Source organism: Pleurodeles waltl, chromosome 8 (genome assembly GCF_031143425.1).
Source record: "Pleurodeles waltl isolate 20211129_DDA chromosome 8, aPleWal1.hap1.20221129, whole genome shotgun sequence".
NCBI classification, from domain to species: domain Eukaryota; kingdom Metazoa; phylum Chordata; class Amphibia; order Caudata; family Salamandridae; genus Pleurodeles; species Pleurodeles waltl.
The window spans coordinates 199,550,494-199,565,986 of NC_090447.1; positions in this window are offsets into that span (position 1 = coordinate 199,550,494).

Here is a 15,493-nt window from a genome sequence, read left to right on the forward strand (position 1 = left end):
ATTGTGGCACGGTCAAACCTGTAGGCGATGATCAAATTTCTTTCCTCCATTGTCGACAGGCCCACCAGCGGTCGGTACACTGGAGGATTCCGCCATCTCCTCACATGTCCCAGCGGACGGTGCCTATGAAGGACAACAGCGAGCACAGAGTCAAACAACTCAGAGGTTTGTACCCACAGTCTACACAGAACACCAATCATAGACAAAATCTGGCCTGTATGTGTGTTGAGAATAGGCCTAGGTATGTGTGACGCAGTTGGTAATTAGGACATGTGGGCCCCTGAAATGGTGGCTGCCTAACCTCTAAAGCAGGACAATGGGATGTGAGGTAACTGCGCTGGCGTTGTACACCGTCGCGGTAGGCGGTCGAATACCGCAGCGCAATGCTGCATTGGTTAACATTGGACCCTATGGGTCCCAGGAGCCAATGACGATGTACGCTGGTGGTGATGGTACGCACCGCAGCGGACGTGACTGCCATTTTCTAACTGTTTAATCACTCGATACCTGATCTTCGACAGGAGAGAACCTACACTGCAAGTGCTGCTGTGACCTCGGTCTGGAAGAGACAATGGCTAGTGCGTCTGGGGAAAGGGCCCCTGCCTTCACTGCAGAGGAGTTGGAGAAGCTCGTCGACCGCATCCTCCCCCAGTACACACTACTCTACGGTCCTCCAGACCAACAGGTAAGTACACAGGGAGCATGTTGTATGAGCTATGCCTGTGTGGAGAGGGCTGGTTGTAAGAAGGAAGGGGGCAGAGTTCTGCGTGCATGAAAGACGGTGGGGGCATGTGCCACATGGCAAGGGTAATGACTTCTCTTCTTCCCCTGTACATTTCATGTAGGTCAGCGCCCACCAGAAGAATGATATTTGGCGTGCCATCGCCAAGGACGTCCGGACCCTGGGGGTCCACCAGAGACGGAGCACCCACTGCCGGAAGAGATGGGAGGACATTCACCGCTGGAGCAAGAAGACGGCGGAGACTCAGCTGGGGATGGCCTCCCAATGTGGGAGGGGTGCCCGTCGAACCATGACCCCCCTGATGTTCCGGATCCTGGCGGTGGCCTACCCTGAGTTGGATGGGCGCTTGAGGGCATCACAGCAGACACAAGGGGGTGAGTACACTATCATTCAGCTGACTTTGCGTGCAGTGAAGGTGTCTGGGTGGGGGAGGAGGGCTGTGGGTTTCCCTAGGCCAGGGCGAGTTCCGTAGGCTAGGCCCATTCGTAAGGCATGGCCCTGTGGCCCCCCACACCACCTCTGTAGAGTGCCAAGTACAGCTGTTCATGCCCCGGTGTCATCTATGTGTGCAGATGTCATCCATAGCCTTGTAGGCCATTTCCCAGGAATTGAACTGTAGAGCCCAACAGCGCAACGTAGTGCAGGGGGCTGCTGTGTCTGTATTGTCCGCCAACGGTAGCGGTAAGCCATGCACTCAACCTGTCTTTCTTCTGTTCCCCCCCCTTTTTTTGCAGTCTCCCTGTTCTTGTGTGCATTAGCATAATCAGGCGGAGGTACAGTGGCACCGTAGCACGAGGGAGCTGCATCCCACATGGGCATGGAGGCCCACACTACGGACTCTGAATACACCAGTGGGACAGAGGGCGAGGGGAGCACCACGGCGGTCACAGGATCTGCAACCAGCGACACGGACTCGTCCTCCGATGGGAGCTCCCTTCTGGTGGCGGCAACATCTGTGCCCCCCACTTCAACAGCTACAGCCGCCACCTCCCCTACCAGTACCACCCTCCCAGCAGCCCCTCAGCCTTCGGCCCGTGCCCGCTCACCCAGGAGGGTGGGCATCACCTTCACCCCAGGCACCTCAGCCCCTGCCCCTGTCACCTCTGCTGCCCTCAGTGAGGAGGCCATTGACCTCCTCAGGTCACTCACTGTTGGGCAGTCTACCATTTTGAATGCCATCCAGGGTGTAGAAAGGGAGTTGCAACACACAAATGCATTCCTGGAGGGCATTCATTCTGGTCAGGCTGCCCTTCATCGAACCCTTCAAACTCTGCCCTCAGCACTGATGGCCGCCATTGTCCCCGTGTCTAGCCTCCCCTCTCCAACTTCCTCCACCCAGACCCAATCCCCTGTACCTCTGCCTATCCCAAGCACACCATCAGACCAGCATGCACACACCTCACCACACAAGGGAAGCTCAGGCAAACACACATCACACACGCACTCACGCAAGCATCACACACATACAGACACACCAACATCCACTGCCTCCACTGTGTCCCCCTCCTCCTCATCTCCCTCCTCCCTCCCAGTCTCGTCTACACTCACACCTGCATGCACTACCACTACAGCCACTACGTCCCGCACCAGCACACCCACCACCACACCCAACTTACGTGCACTCACCACCCCCACTACCATTTACACGTCACCTGTGTCCTCTCCCAGTGTGTCTGTGACACCCCTTCCCAAAGTACACAAACGCAGGCACACACCCACCCACAACCATCCACCTCACGACAGCCTCCAGCGCATGCACCTGCACCCAAATCCACAAAAGTTATACCTCCTACAACCACCACCTCTTCCTCCACTCCCAAACCCCCTCCAGCTAACCGTCCCAGTGTGTCCAAACAACTTTACCTGTCCCCCCTTAACCTATTTCCCACCACCCCCCCTTCCAACTCATAGGTCCCGTACTAGCACCTCAGCCAAAAAATCTCTGGGACCAGTGGTGCCTGTTGTCACAGGTATGTGGAGTGCACCGGCCACCAGGCCAGCCAGTCTGTCACAGAGCCACAGCACAGCCAGTCCCCCCCCTGTGAAGCACCAGAAGTTGGCCAGTGCCCGGCGGGAGAGGGGGAAGACTCCAGCCAGCCAAGCCGCTCACATGGGTCCCAGGGGGAGTGTGGACTCAGCTGTGACTTCTCCCAAGGTGGGGAAGGGGCAGAAGAAACCTGCAAAGTCTGGGAGGAGCAGCACGGCGGAGAAGACCACCATCATCCTCGCTGGCCAGGAGGGCTCCACCAGCCCCATAGTCGCTGCCCAGGAGGCCACCACCAGCCCCATCGTCGCTGCCCAGGAGGCCACCGTCAGCCCCGTTGTCACTGTCTAGGAGGCCACCGCCAGCCCCATCGTCGCTGCCCAGGAGGGTCCCGCAAGACACAGCCCAGTTGCCCAGGAGGGCCCCGCAAGCCACAGCCCAGCTGTCCAGGAGGGCCCCGCAAGCCACAGTCCAGCTGCCCAGGAGGGCCCCGCAAGCCACAGCCCAGCTGCCCAGGAGGGCCCTCCAAGCCACAGCCCAGCAGGCCAGGAGGGCCCGCAAGCCACAGCCCAACTGACCCATGAAGGACCACCAGCCATAGCCCAGCTGGGCAATGATGGACCCCCAGGGCAAGGACCGCTGTACAGGGCAAAGACCGCCATGGCAAGCACCGCTGAACAGGGCAAGGACCGCTGAACAGGGCAAGGACCGGTGAACAGGTCAGAGACCGCCAACTCAAGAACCGCTGAACAAGGCAAGGACCGCTGAACAGGGCAAAGACCGCCATGGCAAGCACCGCTGAACAGGGCAAGGACCGCTGAACAGGGCAAAGACCACCAAGCCGAGCACCGCTAGCCCATTAGCGGCAGGGGCAGTGACGCAACTGGGACCGTCACGGGGTGAGTGCAGCACTCTGGGCAACAGTCCTCCCACTGTAGAGACTTGAGATACTGTGGCTTTGCACTGTCCAGGATTGATCAGTGGGCAACCCACCCACTGTAGAGACTTGAGTGACTGTGGCTTTGCACTCCCCAGGATGGTACAGTGGGCAACCCACCCACTGTAGAGACTTGAGAGACTGTGGCTTTGCACTCCCCAGGATACATCAATAGGCATGGTGCCCCCTCGTGGATCTGGCGTCGTGCACTCATCCGGCTGAGGTGCCCCCCCTTCCCTTCCCCCTGAGGTTCCTCTTGTATTTCTATCTGATGCTCTGCAGTGTTCTCTCCATCATGTTCGGGTATCTTGTGTGGGCCTCGCCCATGCATTTTGGGCCCAGTGGTCCACGGACTATGAATGGTGCAAAAACTGGACTACTAGTCGTGGTCTATATTTTGTTTATAGTGTATATTTATATGTATGTTTTTGCTTACTGAATTTTTATATATTACAATAGTTACACTCATTTCCTTTTGTCTTTGCATTCTTCCGCGGGGGGTTGGGGGGGTGTTACTGTAATGTATAGATATGCATTGGTGTGTGTGTTGTAGTGGGTGAGGGTCGGGGTGTTGAGTGTGTGTGTCCCTGTATTTTGCCTCCCCCCTCCCCTATGTCGTAGGTGCAGTACTCACTGTGGTCTTCGCCGCCGGCGTCGGTGCTCCTCGAAGAGGAGCAGGAAGACTAGCGCTGGGAGAATATGAAGTTCCGGCTCCATGCTGTCCTCCTTCCTCGTGGAGTGTGTAGAGGTGAGTGTTTTTCATTCGAAATGCCTGTTTCCGCCGTGTTTTTATCCGCGGTGAATCCGCCCCGGAAAAGGTGGCGGATTGGCCTGTCATAATAGTGTGGGTGGTACATTGTCTCCCGCCTGTCTGTTGGCGGTGACGCTGCACTGTTTGTACCGCCGTGGCGGTCGGAGTGTTAAAGTGGCTGTCTTTGTTGGCGTTTTCCGCCACGGTCGTAATTGCAAAATTTTTACCGCCGGCCTGTTGGCGGTCTTACCTCCGCTTTAACACCATCCGCCAAGGTTGTAATGACCCCCAAAGTCTCTTTCAAGCACAAAGTACCTGGTTTGGAGTGGAAAATCTCCACAGAGTGCTGCAGAGGAGGAGATGCGTGGAAAAATAGTGTGTGCATCGGTTTCGCCCCTTCACACATGGACTCGCGTCGTTATTTTTGACGCGGGGAGACGTGCGTCGTTCTGCGGGAAGAAAAATGGTATGTGCGTCGGTTTCGCCCCTTCACACAGAGACTTGCGTCGTTATTTTTCACTCGGAGAAGACGTGCGTCGTTTTCCGGCACGCGGGTCGACTCCTTCTGTGGTTCGCGGGATTACCAGATGTCCCAGGTCTGTGCGTGGATTCCTCGGCTTGTTATCCGGCTGCGCGTCGTTCCGGGAGGCTGTGCATGGAATTTTCTTTCTCACGGAAGGTGTCGCGTCGATTTCCTCTCTGGAAGTCGGGCACGTTGTCCATGCGAGTCTGTGCATCGAAGTTCCGGTCGCACCGTAGGCGTCGCGTCGAGCAGTGTCTTTCTGGATCGGCGTGCGGCGATGTTCTCACCGTGGAGCAAGCTGTGCGTTGAATTTTTCGGCGCACGAGGAGTCCAAATGAAAAAGAGAAGTCTTTTTGGTCCTGAGACTTCAGCAAGGCAGCAGGCCAACAGCAAGGCAGCAGTCCTTTGTAGAAAGCAAACAGGTGAGTCCTTTGAGCAGCCAGGCAGTTCTTCTTGGCAGGATGCAGGTTCTGGTTCAGGTTTCTTCTCCAGCAAGTGTCTGAGGTGGTAGGGCAGAGGCCCTGTTTTATACCCAAATGTGCCTTTGAAGTGGGGGAGACTTCAGAGAGTGGCTTAGAAGTGCACCAGGTCCCCTTTCAGTTCAATCCTGTCTGCCAGGGTCCCAGTAGGGGGTGTGGCAGTCCTTTGTGTCAGAGCAGGCTCTCCACCCTCCCAGCCCAGGAAGACCCATTCAAAATGCAGATGTATGCAAGTGAGGCTGAGTACCCTGTGTTTGGGGTGTGTCTGAGTGAATGCACAAGGAGCTGTCAACTAAACCTAGCCAGACGTGGATTGTAAGGCACAGAAAGATTTAAGTGCAGAGAAATGCTCACTTTCTTAAAGTGGCATTTCTAAAATAGTAATATTAAATCCAACTTCACCAGTCAGCAGGATTTTTTATTACTATTCTGGCCATACTAAATATGACCTTCATACTCCCTTCAAATCAGCAGCTGCCACTTCAACAATGTGTGAGGGTAGCCCCAATGTTAGCCTATGAAGAGAGCAGGCCTCACAGTAGTGTAAAAACGAATTTAGGAGTTTTTCACTACCAGGACATGTAAACTACACAGGTACATGTCCTGCCTTTTACCCACACAGCACCCGGCTCTAGGGGTTACCTAGGGCACACATTAGAGTTGACTTATGTGTAGAAAAAGGGGAGCTTTAGGCTTGGCAAGTACTTTTAAATGCCAAGTCGATGTGGCAGTGAAACTGCACACACAGGCCTTGCAATGGCAGGCCTGGGACAAGGTAAAGGGGCTACTTGAGTGGGTGGCACAACCAGTGCTGCAGGCCCTATGTAGCATTTAATCTACAGGCCCTAGGCACATACAGTGCACATTACTAAGGACTTATAAGTATATTAAATAGTCCAATTGGGTATGATCCAAAGTTACCATGTTTAAAGGGAGAGAGCATATGCACTTTAGCACTGGTTAGCAGTGGTAAAGTGCGCAGAGTCTAAAAGCCAGCAAAAACAAAGTCCAAAAAGTGGAGGGAGGCAGGCAAAAAGTTAGGGGTGACCACCCTAAGGCATGTCAGGTCTAACAAGCACCATTCCCAGAAGACCATGGGCCAGATACTGTACGAGTTGCAGGAGATCCAGCAGCTGCAGGAGGGACAGTACCTGGGGATCAGGGAAGACCTCAAAAACATCTACACCATCTGGTCACCATTGCAGGGGTGCTGGCAGACATGGGCAATACCATGAGGGATGCAGTGGCACAACAACGGACCCCTGACACTAGCCACACTGAAGAACAGCTCTCCATCTCTGCCGGCACTAGTGGACATGAGGCCCCGCCACCGGACCAACAGGCCACCAGCACCCCACCCCCTGTAGAAGGAGAACCACCCCGCAAACAGTCCCTGCGATCCAGGCAGAAGCCAGAGAACATTGCCAAGACCCCTGCCAGGAAAAAGGCTATCCTTATTGTCACCCTTAAGTCCCACTCTGTCACCCTGTCCACCTGAACTGCCATTACTCCCCTCCTATGCCCCATTGGACAATGCACCTATGATACCAAGAGATTGGACTCTAACTGGACATTCCTCCAACATCACCCCAGCCCGTTGCACATCCCCCTCTACGTATGGGCACTTAAATAGACACCCTTGAAATAAATAAAAATCTTGAGTCTGTCAAATGATTGAATTATGTATTATTATAACATACTGAAAACAATGAAAGTCATATGTACAGTCATTTATACATTGGTATGACCTTTAATGGGCAGCAGTAAACATACCAGGAGCCAGAGTGGGCCACAGAGATCTGAAAATAGAGATGCCAAAGGGTACAATAAGTGGCCATAAACATAGGGAAATCAGGCTGCCATGTACAATGTCCAACAGAAAAATGAAATGTAAAGTGAAGTTACAGTTTCTTACCTGTGTGTCACTGGAAGTACTGCTGCATTATATTACTTCTGTGTCCACATCTTCTTCTTCTGCCTCCTCTTCCTCACTGCCCACAGGCTCCAACGCTGCCACAAGACCATCTCCAGGCTCATCCCCCTCCAGGCTCACGCCCTGCAGAAAAGGCACCTGGCGTCTCAAGGCCAGGTTGTGCAACATGCAACATGCAATGATGATCTGACACACCTTTTTGGGTGAGTAGTACAGGGATCCACCTGTCAGATGGAGGCACTGGAACCTGGCCTTCAGGAGGCCAAAGGCTCTTTCAATTATCCTCCTTGTTCAACCATGTGCCTCATTGTAATGTTCCTCTGCCCTTGTCCTGGGATTCCTCACTGGGGCCAGTAGCCATGAGAGGTTGGGGTAACCAGAGTCACCTGCAAATATCGAGGGATACCTGTTAGACACACACTAACCCTTAGGGACAACCCCATATCCAGACACCAACTTATACTGGGTGGGGACCTTGGGCTCACCTATTAGCCACACCTGGTGCCTCTGGAGTTGGCCCATCACATATGGGATACTGCTATTCCTCAAGATAAAGGCGTCATGCACAGAGCCAGGAAACTTGGCATTCACATAGGAGATATACTGGTCCGCCAAACACACCAGCAATAGCTTTTTCTATTCTTGAACACTTGTTCATTTCTCCGGAGGGGGGACAAATGCTACATGTGTACCATCAATGGCACCAATGATGTTGGGGATATGTCCCAGGGCATAACAGTCAGCTTTCACTGTGGCCAACTCCTCCACCTGGGGGAATACGATGTAGCTGTGCATGTGTTTCAGCAGGGCAAACAACACTCTGGTCAACACGATGGAGAACATTGGCTGAGACATCCCTGATGCCATGGCCACTGTTGTTTGGAATGAACCACTTGCCAGGAAATGGAGTACAGACAGGACCTGCACTAGAGGGGGTATCCCTGTGGGCTGGCTGATAGCTGACATCAGGTCTGGCTCCAATTGGGCACACAGTTCTTGGATTGTGGGCCGATCAAGTCTGTAGGTTAGGATAATGTGTCTGTACTCCATAGTCGCAAGGTCTTCCAGGGGTCTGTACAACTTTGCATTGGTTATCATTGGGCCCTATGGGTTCCAGGAGCCAATGGCGATGTACGCTGGCGGTGACAGTATGCACCGCCGCGGACGTGACCTCCATTTTCAATCTTTGCGCTCACTTGCTACCTGACCTTCAACAGGAGAGGACCTACACTGCAAGTGCTGCTGTGACCTGTGTCTGGAAGCTACAATGGCTCATGTGTCTGGGGAAAGGGCCCCTGCCTTCACTACGGAGGAGTTGGAGAAACTGGTGGATGGGGTCCTACCCCAGTACACGTTAATCTACGGTCCTCCAGACAAACAGGTGAGTACACTGTGAGCATGATGCGTGGGCCATGAATGTATGGATTGCTGTGTGTGTAAGCCACATGTGGGGGGGCTGAGGCGTCCTGGCCAGGGTGCTGCATGTATGGTGGTCAATGTATGTGCGTCAGGGGATGGGAGGGATCTGGTGGGCCATCAGTGTGATGGTCTGGATGGTTAACTAATTCCCTTTTCTGCTGTCTTTTCCATGCAGGTGAGAGCCCATCAGAAAAAGGGTATTTGGTGTGCCATCACCATGGAGGTGCGGACCCTGGGGGTCTTTGACAGGCAGAACACCCAGTGCTGCAAACGGTGAGAGGACCTGCGCCGCTGGGCAAGGAAGACGGCAGAGGCCCCGCTGGGGCTGGCCTCCCAATGAGGAAGGGGTGGCCATCGTACCCTGACCCCCCTGATGTTCCGCATCCTGGCAGTGGCCTATCTGGAGTTGGATGGGTGCTTGAAGGCATCACAGCAGCCAAAAAGGGAGAGTACAGATTCCAATTCATGACAGTGCATGCATTAAGGTTTACCTGGGTGGGGGATGTGGGCTGTGGGTGCCCCTAGGCCTGGGCGAACATGACAGGATAGGTCCCTTGTTGGACAGGCTCTGAAGCACTCCACCCCCAATAGTGTTACTGGGCATCTACTACTGGGCAGGGTCCTGTGGGTTTCAGTTGTGCAGCTAATGGCATTAGGCATTGTACCCCATGGGCTGGTGACTATCTTAGTAACTGGTAGTGCATGGCCTAGTGCATAGGGCTGTTCCCTGTGAGTTCTCTACGCCAACGGTAGTGTTGTTGCTGGCATTGACCAAGTGTATCCTCTGTCTCCCCCCCCCTTTTTGTTTTGTCACCCTGTCCTTGTGTGCATTAGCATCATCTGGCGGAGGAGCAGAGGCACCGGCGATGGAGGGAGCTGCATCCCACATGGGCCTAGAGGCCAAATCCACCGTCGGTGAGGGAACCAGTGGGACGGAGGGTGAGGGGACCCCACGACGGGGACAGGAGGGGACACCGCAGACAGCTACTCCTTCTCTGATGGAAGCTCCCTGGCGGTGGTGGACACCTCTGTGCCCACCCCAACAACAGGTACAGCCGCCACCCCCCTACCAGCACCGCTCTCCCAGCAGCCCCTCAGCGTGTTTCCTGTGCCCGCTCACCCAAGAGGGTGGGTATCTCCTTGGCCCCAGGCACCTTAGGCCCTGCCCAAGTCAGCCCTGCTGCCCTCAGTAAGGAGGCTATTGACCTCCTGAGATCCCTCACTGTTGGGCAGTCAACCATACTGAATGCCATCCAGGGTGTCGAGAGGCATTTGCAACAAACAAATGCCTACCTGGAGGGCATTCACTCTGGTGTGGCGGCCCAACAGAGAGCATTTCAGGCTCCTACCTCAGCACTGATGGTAGCCATTGTCCCTGTCTCTAGCCTCCCTCCTTCAACTTCCTCTACCCAGTCCCAATCCCCTCAACCTCAACCTATCCCCAGCACACCTTCAGACCAGCATTCACCCAAATCACTACACAAAAGTGGTTCAGGCAAACACAAGCACCACACTTCATCTCACAGGCACTCACATAAGCACCATCCCCATGCAGACACACCAACATCCACTTCCTCCACTCTGTCCCCCTCCTCCTCCTCGTCCACCTCCCTCCCAGTAGCGTCTCCATTCACACCTGCATGCACTATATCCTCATCTACTACCTCCATCACCAGCACGCCCATCACAACACACCCCTCACTGGCAGTCACCACCCCCACATCCATGCACACGTCCCCTGTGTCCTCTCCCAGTGTGTCTGTGACCCCTCCTCCCAAAGTACACAAACGCAAGCACCCACCCACCCAACAGCCATCCACCTCACAACAGCATCCAGCCCATGCACCTGCATCCAAACTCAGCAGACAGACACCTCCTACAACCAATCCCTCTTCCTCCACTCCCAAACCCTCTCCCTCTTCCCGCCCCAGTGCCCCATGAAAGCTTTTTTCCTGGCCAACTTTGACCTCTTCCCTACCCCTCCACCCCGCCTTCCCCTAGGGCCAGGGTGGCCAGAACCCAGCCCAGCACCTCAGCTACCAAATCGTCATCTGCTGTGGTTCCTGCAGCTATCAAAGGCTCAAAGGGGGCTACAGTCAGCCCAGCCAGTGTGCCACCAACCCCTGCCAAGGCCAAAACCATTCCACCACCTGGCAAGGTGAAGAGGGGACAGGATCCAGCAAGGGGAAGGAGCCACAACTACCCAGCAAGGCCACCTCAAAGACCCAGCTGCCAGACCCAAGGTCACACCACCATCTGCCAAGGTGAGGAAGGGGCAGATAACACCAGCCAAGGCACTTCAGCTGTCCGAGGCTGCAGGTGAAGGTGGGTACCAGCACAACCGCCAGCACCGCCACCTGCACCTCGGGCAGCACCGCCAGCAGTCCCACCGCTAGCACTGCCGCCATCCCTGCCTCCTGCACCACCACCTGCACAGCCGCAAGCACCACTACTCTGAGCAGGAGCAGCCCCAGTGAGCAGCGGTCCAAGGCTGCAGGAGAAGGGCTGGAGCCTCCCTTCACCACTGGCAGCACCAGCACCTGCACCACAGCCAGCACCGCCGGTAGCACCCCCGCCGCAAACACCACCACCTGCACCGCTGACATTAGCACCACTAGCAGCAGCCCCAGTGGGCAGCTGTCCGAGGCTGCAGGAAAAGGCCTGGAGCCTCCCTCCACCACTGGCAGCACCCCCACCAACCCCAGCACTACCACAAGTTTGCAGCCATAGCAGTAGCCATCACCGGATGGAGTCTAGCCCTGCCTCCATGGGCTATCATGCAACCTGGTCCCTGCAAATCTCGTTCCTCAGACACCCATGTGAGGGACTGTGAACTGCCACACCCCAAATGTTGCATCACTGGGCACAAAGTGGAAGAAGGCATCCACTCACCCTATCCTTGGCAGGATGAGGCACACTGGGCACAAATCCCCCTCCAGAACCAGTGGAAGAAGGCATCCACTCGAGAGACTGTGGCCTTGCACTCCCCAGGACCAAGCAGTGGGCAAACCACCTACTTGAGAGACTATGGCTTTGCACTCCCCAGGACATTGCTGTGGGAAACCCACGCACTTGAGAGACTGTGGCTTTGCACTCCCCAGGACCAAGCAGTGGGCAACCCACCCACTTGAGAGACTGGGGTTTTGCACTCCCCAGGACATCGCTGTGGGCAACCGACCCACTTGAGAGACTGTGGACTTGCACTCCCCAGGACATCGCTATGGGCATGGAGCCCACTCCAGGAGCAGTGGAGTTTTACCATCTTCTGGCTTTGGTGCACCCCCCTTCACCCTCCCCCTGAGGTGCCTGTGTGTTTTTGACCTGATGCCCCTGCAGTGTTCTCTCCGTATTGAGGCAGGAGTCAAGTGTGGGCTTCGCCTATGATTTGTGGCCCAGTGGCCCATGGACATTTTGTGTGGGCAATGTACCGCCTTATGTACATATTGTATATTTTTGTAAATACTGTTTTAAAAAATCTTACGTGTATCTGACTATTTCTAAAATGTCACTGATTTGACTCTATTGCTTTTGTCCTTGCATTCTTCCAGGGGGTTAAGGGTGTAAATGTAATGTTGATGCATGTGTTTGTGTGTATGGTGTTGTGGGTCAGGGTGGGGGTGGCGGTGTGGCATGTTACGCATGTGTGTCACTCTCTTTTTCCTCCCCCCTCCCCTGTGTACTAGGTGCAGTACTCACGTGGTCATCACCGCCGCCTTTGGTACTCCTGATAGATGAGGAGATAGACCAGCATTAGGAGGACCTGCAGCTCGGGCTCCATGGCATCCTGGTTCTTCATTGAGTGTTGAGAGGTGAGTGGTTTCCCTCCCAAGTACTGTATCCGCCGTGCTTTTGATGCGTTGATACCGCCCCAGAAAAACTGGTGGATGGGCGGGTTGTGATGGGGTGGGCAGTACTTTAACTTTCTCCTGTCTGTTGGCGGTTACCGCCACGGTGTTTGTTGCTACCACCGTGGCGGTCAGAATGTTAAAGTGGCTGTATGTTTTGTCGGTTTCCGCCGTGGCCGTGATCCCATTTTTTTTACAGCTGGGCTGTTGGCGGTATTACCACCGCTTTAACACCGACCGCCAGGGTTGTAATGAGGGCCATAATGTATTGCTGGCCATTATGAAAAACCACACTGCATTCTGAGCTTAAGAGCAGCACACCATATCTACATCATTGTACAGACATCTTAACAGCCAGGCCCATTGACGTGATGCATACGATCCATACAGCTTGGAAGCATAGCGCAGACTACATCCTAAGACTTGGACATTCATGACAGCCCTTCCATCATGAACAGTGATAACTTCCTTTATGTTGATGTGCGAACATGTGGACAACTTAATATAATATTATACTTCGTCTGTTTGAGTGTGTGTAGTTTGTATCAACATTCCATTGTTGTCTTTGGTATGGATGGATATTAATATGTTGCAAATACATACATCACACCACTTCTAACCCCAAAACATATCTGCGCTGTAAATGTGTGACATGTGCAATTGGCCTGGTCAGTGAAATCATTACTTATGGAAAATAGAAAGCAGACCAGTAGGTGTAAGGGGCCTGTCATCGTGAAATGTGACACACTGCCTATGTGGCTCACTGGAATGAGGTAGAAGCTCAAAGGGGTTACCTCAGTCACCATTCCGAATGTATTTCCTATGAAACTAATCATGGTTAAGAATATGTGCTCTAACTCTATCAGTGCTTTTCCAAGGATTCAGAGGTCTACTGAGAAAATAATGTTGCCATTAGTTGTAGTGCCACACTACCCCTGCCCCAGCCTGGCTCATGGTAATGACTGCACACAATTCCATCTCAGGCCTTGCTCACTGGAGGCTAAGCATACTAATCCCACCTGATGTTCAGATTTCAAACATTTCAAAATATCATCTTTCAAATTGAGGTAATTACTTGTGTGTGCTCAAGGCTGCGTGCCACTCTGAAGGTGTCTGTGAGCTATTGGTAGTTCACAGACAACATATTTTTGGAGACATGATATACACTGAGTAGTAGGTGGAGCCTTACATACCTAACATCATTCCAACAGTTCCATCCAGGATACAGTTGCAGCTCATGCGGTAAGGGAAAGAATTGTGTTTGCAGAGTTAGCATGCTCTGAATGTCATGGGTACCGTGAAAGAGATTCATGCATATATGTCTACATACACCACAAATGGAATATAGCACTTAACACACTTCACACATCCCATCCCAATGATGATGTTCAATACACAATGTATAGTGCTGGCCAATCCCTGACATTATCACCTTATGTTGGGAACACAATACTTTACACAAGTAATCAGACTGTACAGTTGGAATCAGAGGTGTAAGGTTACCTGTGGGAAGGAACATTATGGAGTAAAACATTGGAACATGTGCATGTGAGAAACTTACCTGTTCCTCTGGTGAGCCAGAGAGCTGGCCATACAGGAAAAGGACCTCAGTTGCCAGCAGCTCCTCGGCTGAGAAGGCACAGGCCCTCCCACCTGTCTGGCTTGCCATGATTGCCCCCAGAGGTGACAAACAGCAGCTCAAATGGTGGAGGTCTTGAAAGCAGCAGTTTCAGAAGGCAAGTGAGCGTTTTTAAAAACTGCGCCGTACATGTACGCGACGTATGCGATCATCAGAATATACGGAAACAGCCATTGGCCAACAATGTGACTGCCACAATGCCTCTGTCGTGCTCTCATCTGCTTACTGCATGGACTACTTCCACTGGCGGCGTCAGACGCACAATGTTCAATATGCGTCTTACCACGATGGTAGAGAGACTAGTTTCACCAGAGCAGTACACCGGCCAGGTGTGTAGGGTGACCCCAGCCCCTGGGGGGGATTTCTTCCGCCCCATGGACCTGGTATCCCTGGAGTGGAGTGGAGATGAGACCCAGAGGTGGGCCATATTTAGTCCCCAGATGCCCATTCACTGCAATCTGGGAAATGAGTTACCCCTAGTGTCAGGAGAACTAAGAGGTGTGACCCCTAAGGGTGCCCTGACAGTTCAGTTATCTGGTAGTACCACTCCCCAGAGGAGGGTACGTGAGCCCAGATGTAGGGGCAAGGTAAGGGAAGACTCACCCTTGTCCCCTGTTCAGTCTCAGGGTACAGACCCTAGGTGATTGACCAGTGTCAGGGTCCCACCCCTGATTTGGTGGGAGGTAGAAAGGAAAAGGGGTACCAGACCACTGGGGCTACTGCCCCCAAGTCTGAGATACCTTAGGAGCCCATTGAGAGCTCCCTGCCAGCCCCCCGGCTGGAGGAAAAGCTCATCCAAAGGCCCCACTCAGGGCCTCCACTTAGCAGTGAATGGTCCGTGGCCTGGCTCCAGACACTGACAGCTGTCAGTGGCCTCTTTTGGTTACTGTCCTTTTGGACAGAGTTTTCCCTGGGTTGTGGACAGAAGTCAGACCCAAGGGGTGGGACGGGCCATGGTTGTACTGTCCGCATACTGGGATGCATCTGTTAGCTAATTAAATTTAGGAGCTTCACAGATGGGGTCCTCAGATGAGAAGGGTCCCCATGGGTCAGTTCAGTGGCCCCAGGGACTATAGACAGAGGAGCATCACTGAGTTCAGAAAAGCATAGAACTGGCAAGTGCCCCTGCAGTAGTTCCCATTGTCCATGTTCTATCGCCAAAAGTAGGCAAAGTCCATCAGAGTGTTTATTAGCCTACCTTGGCGTTAGGCTGGAAGGAGGATATGTTGGAAATGGCCTTT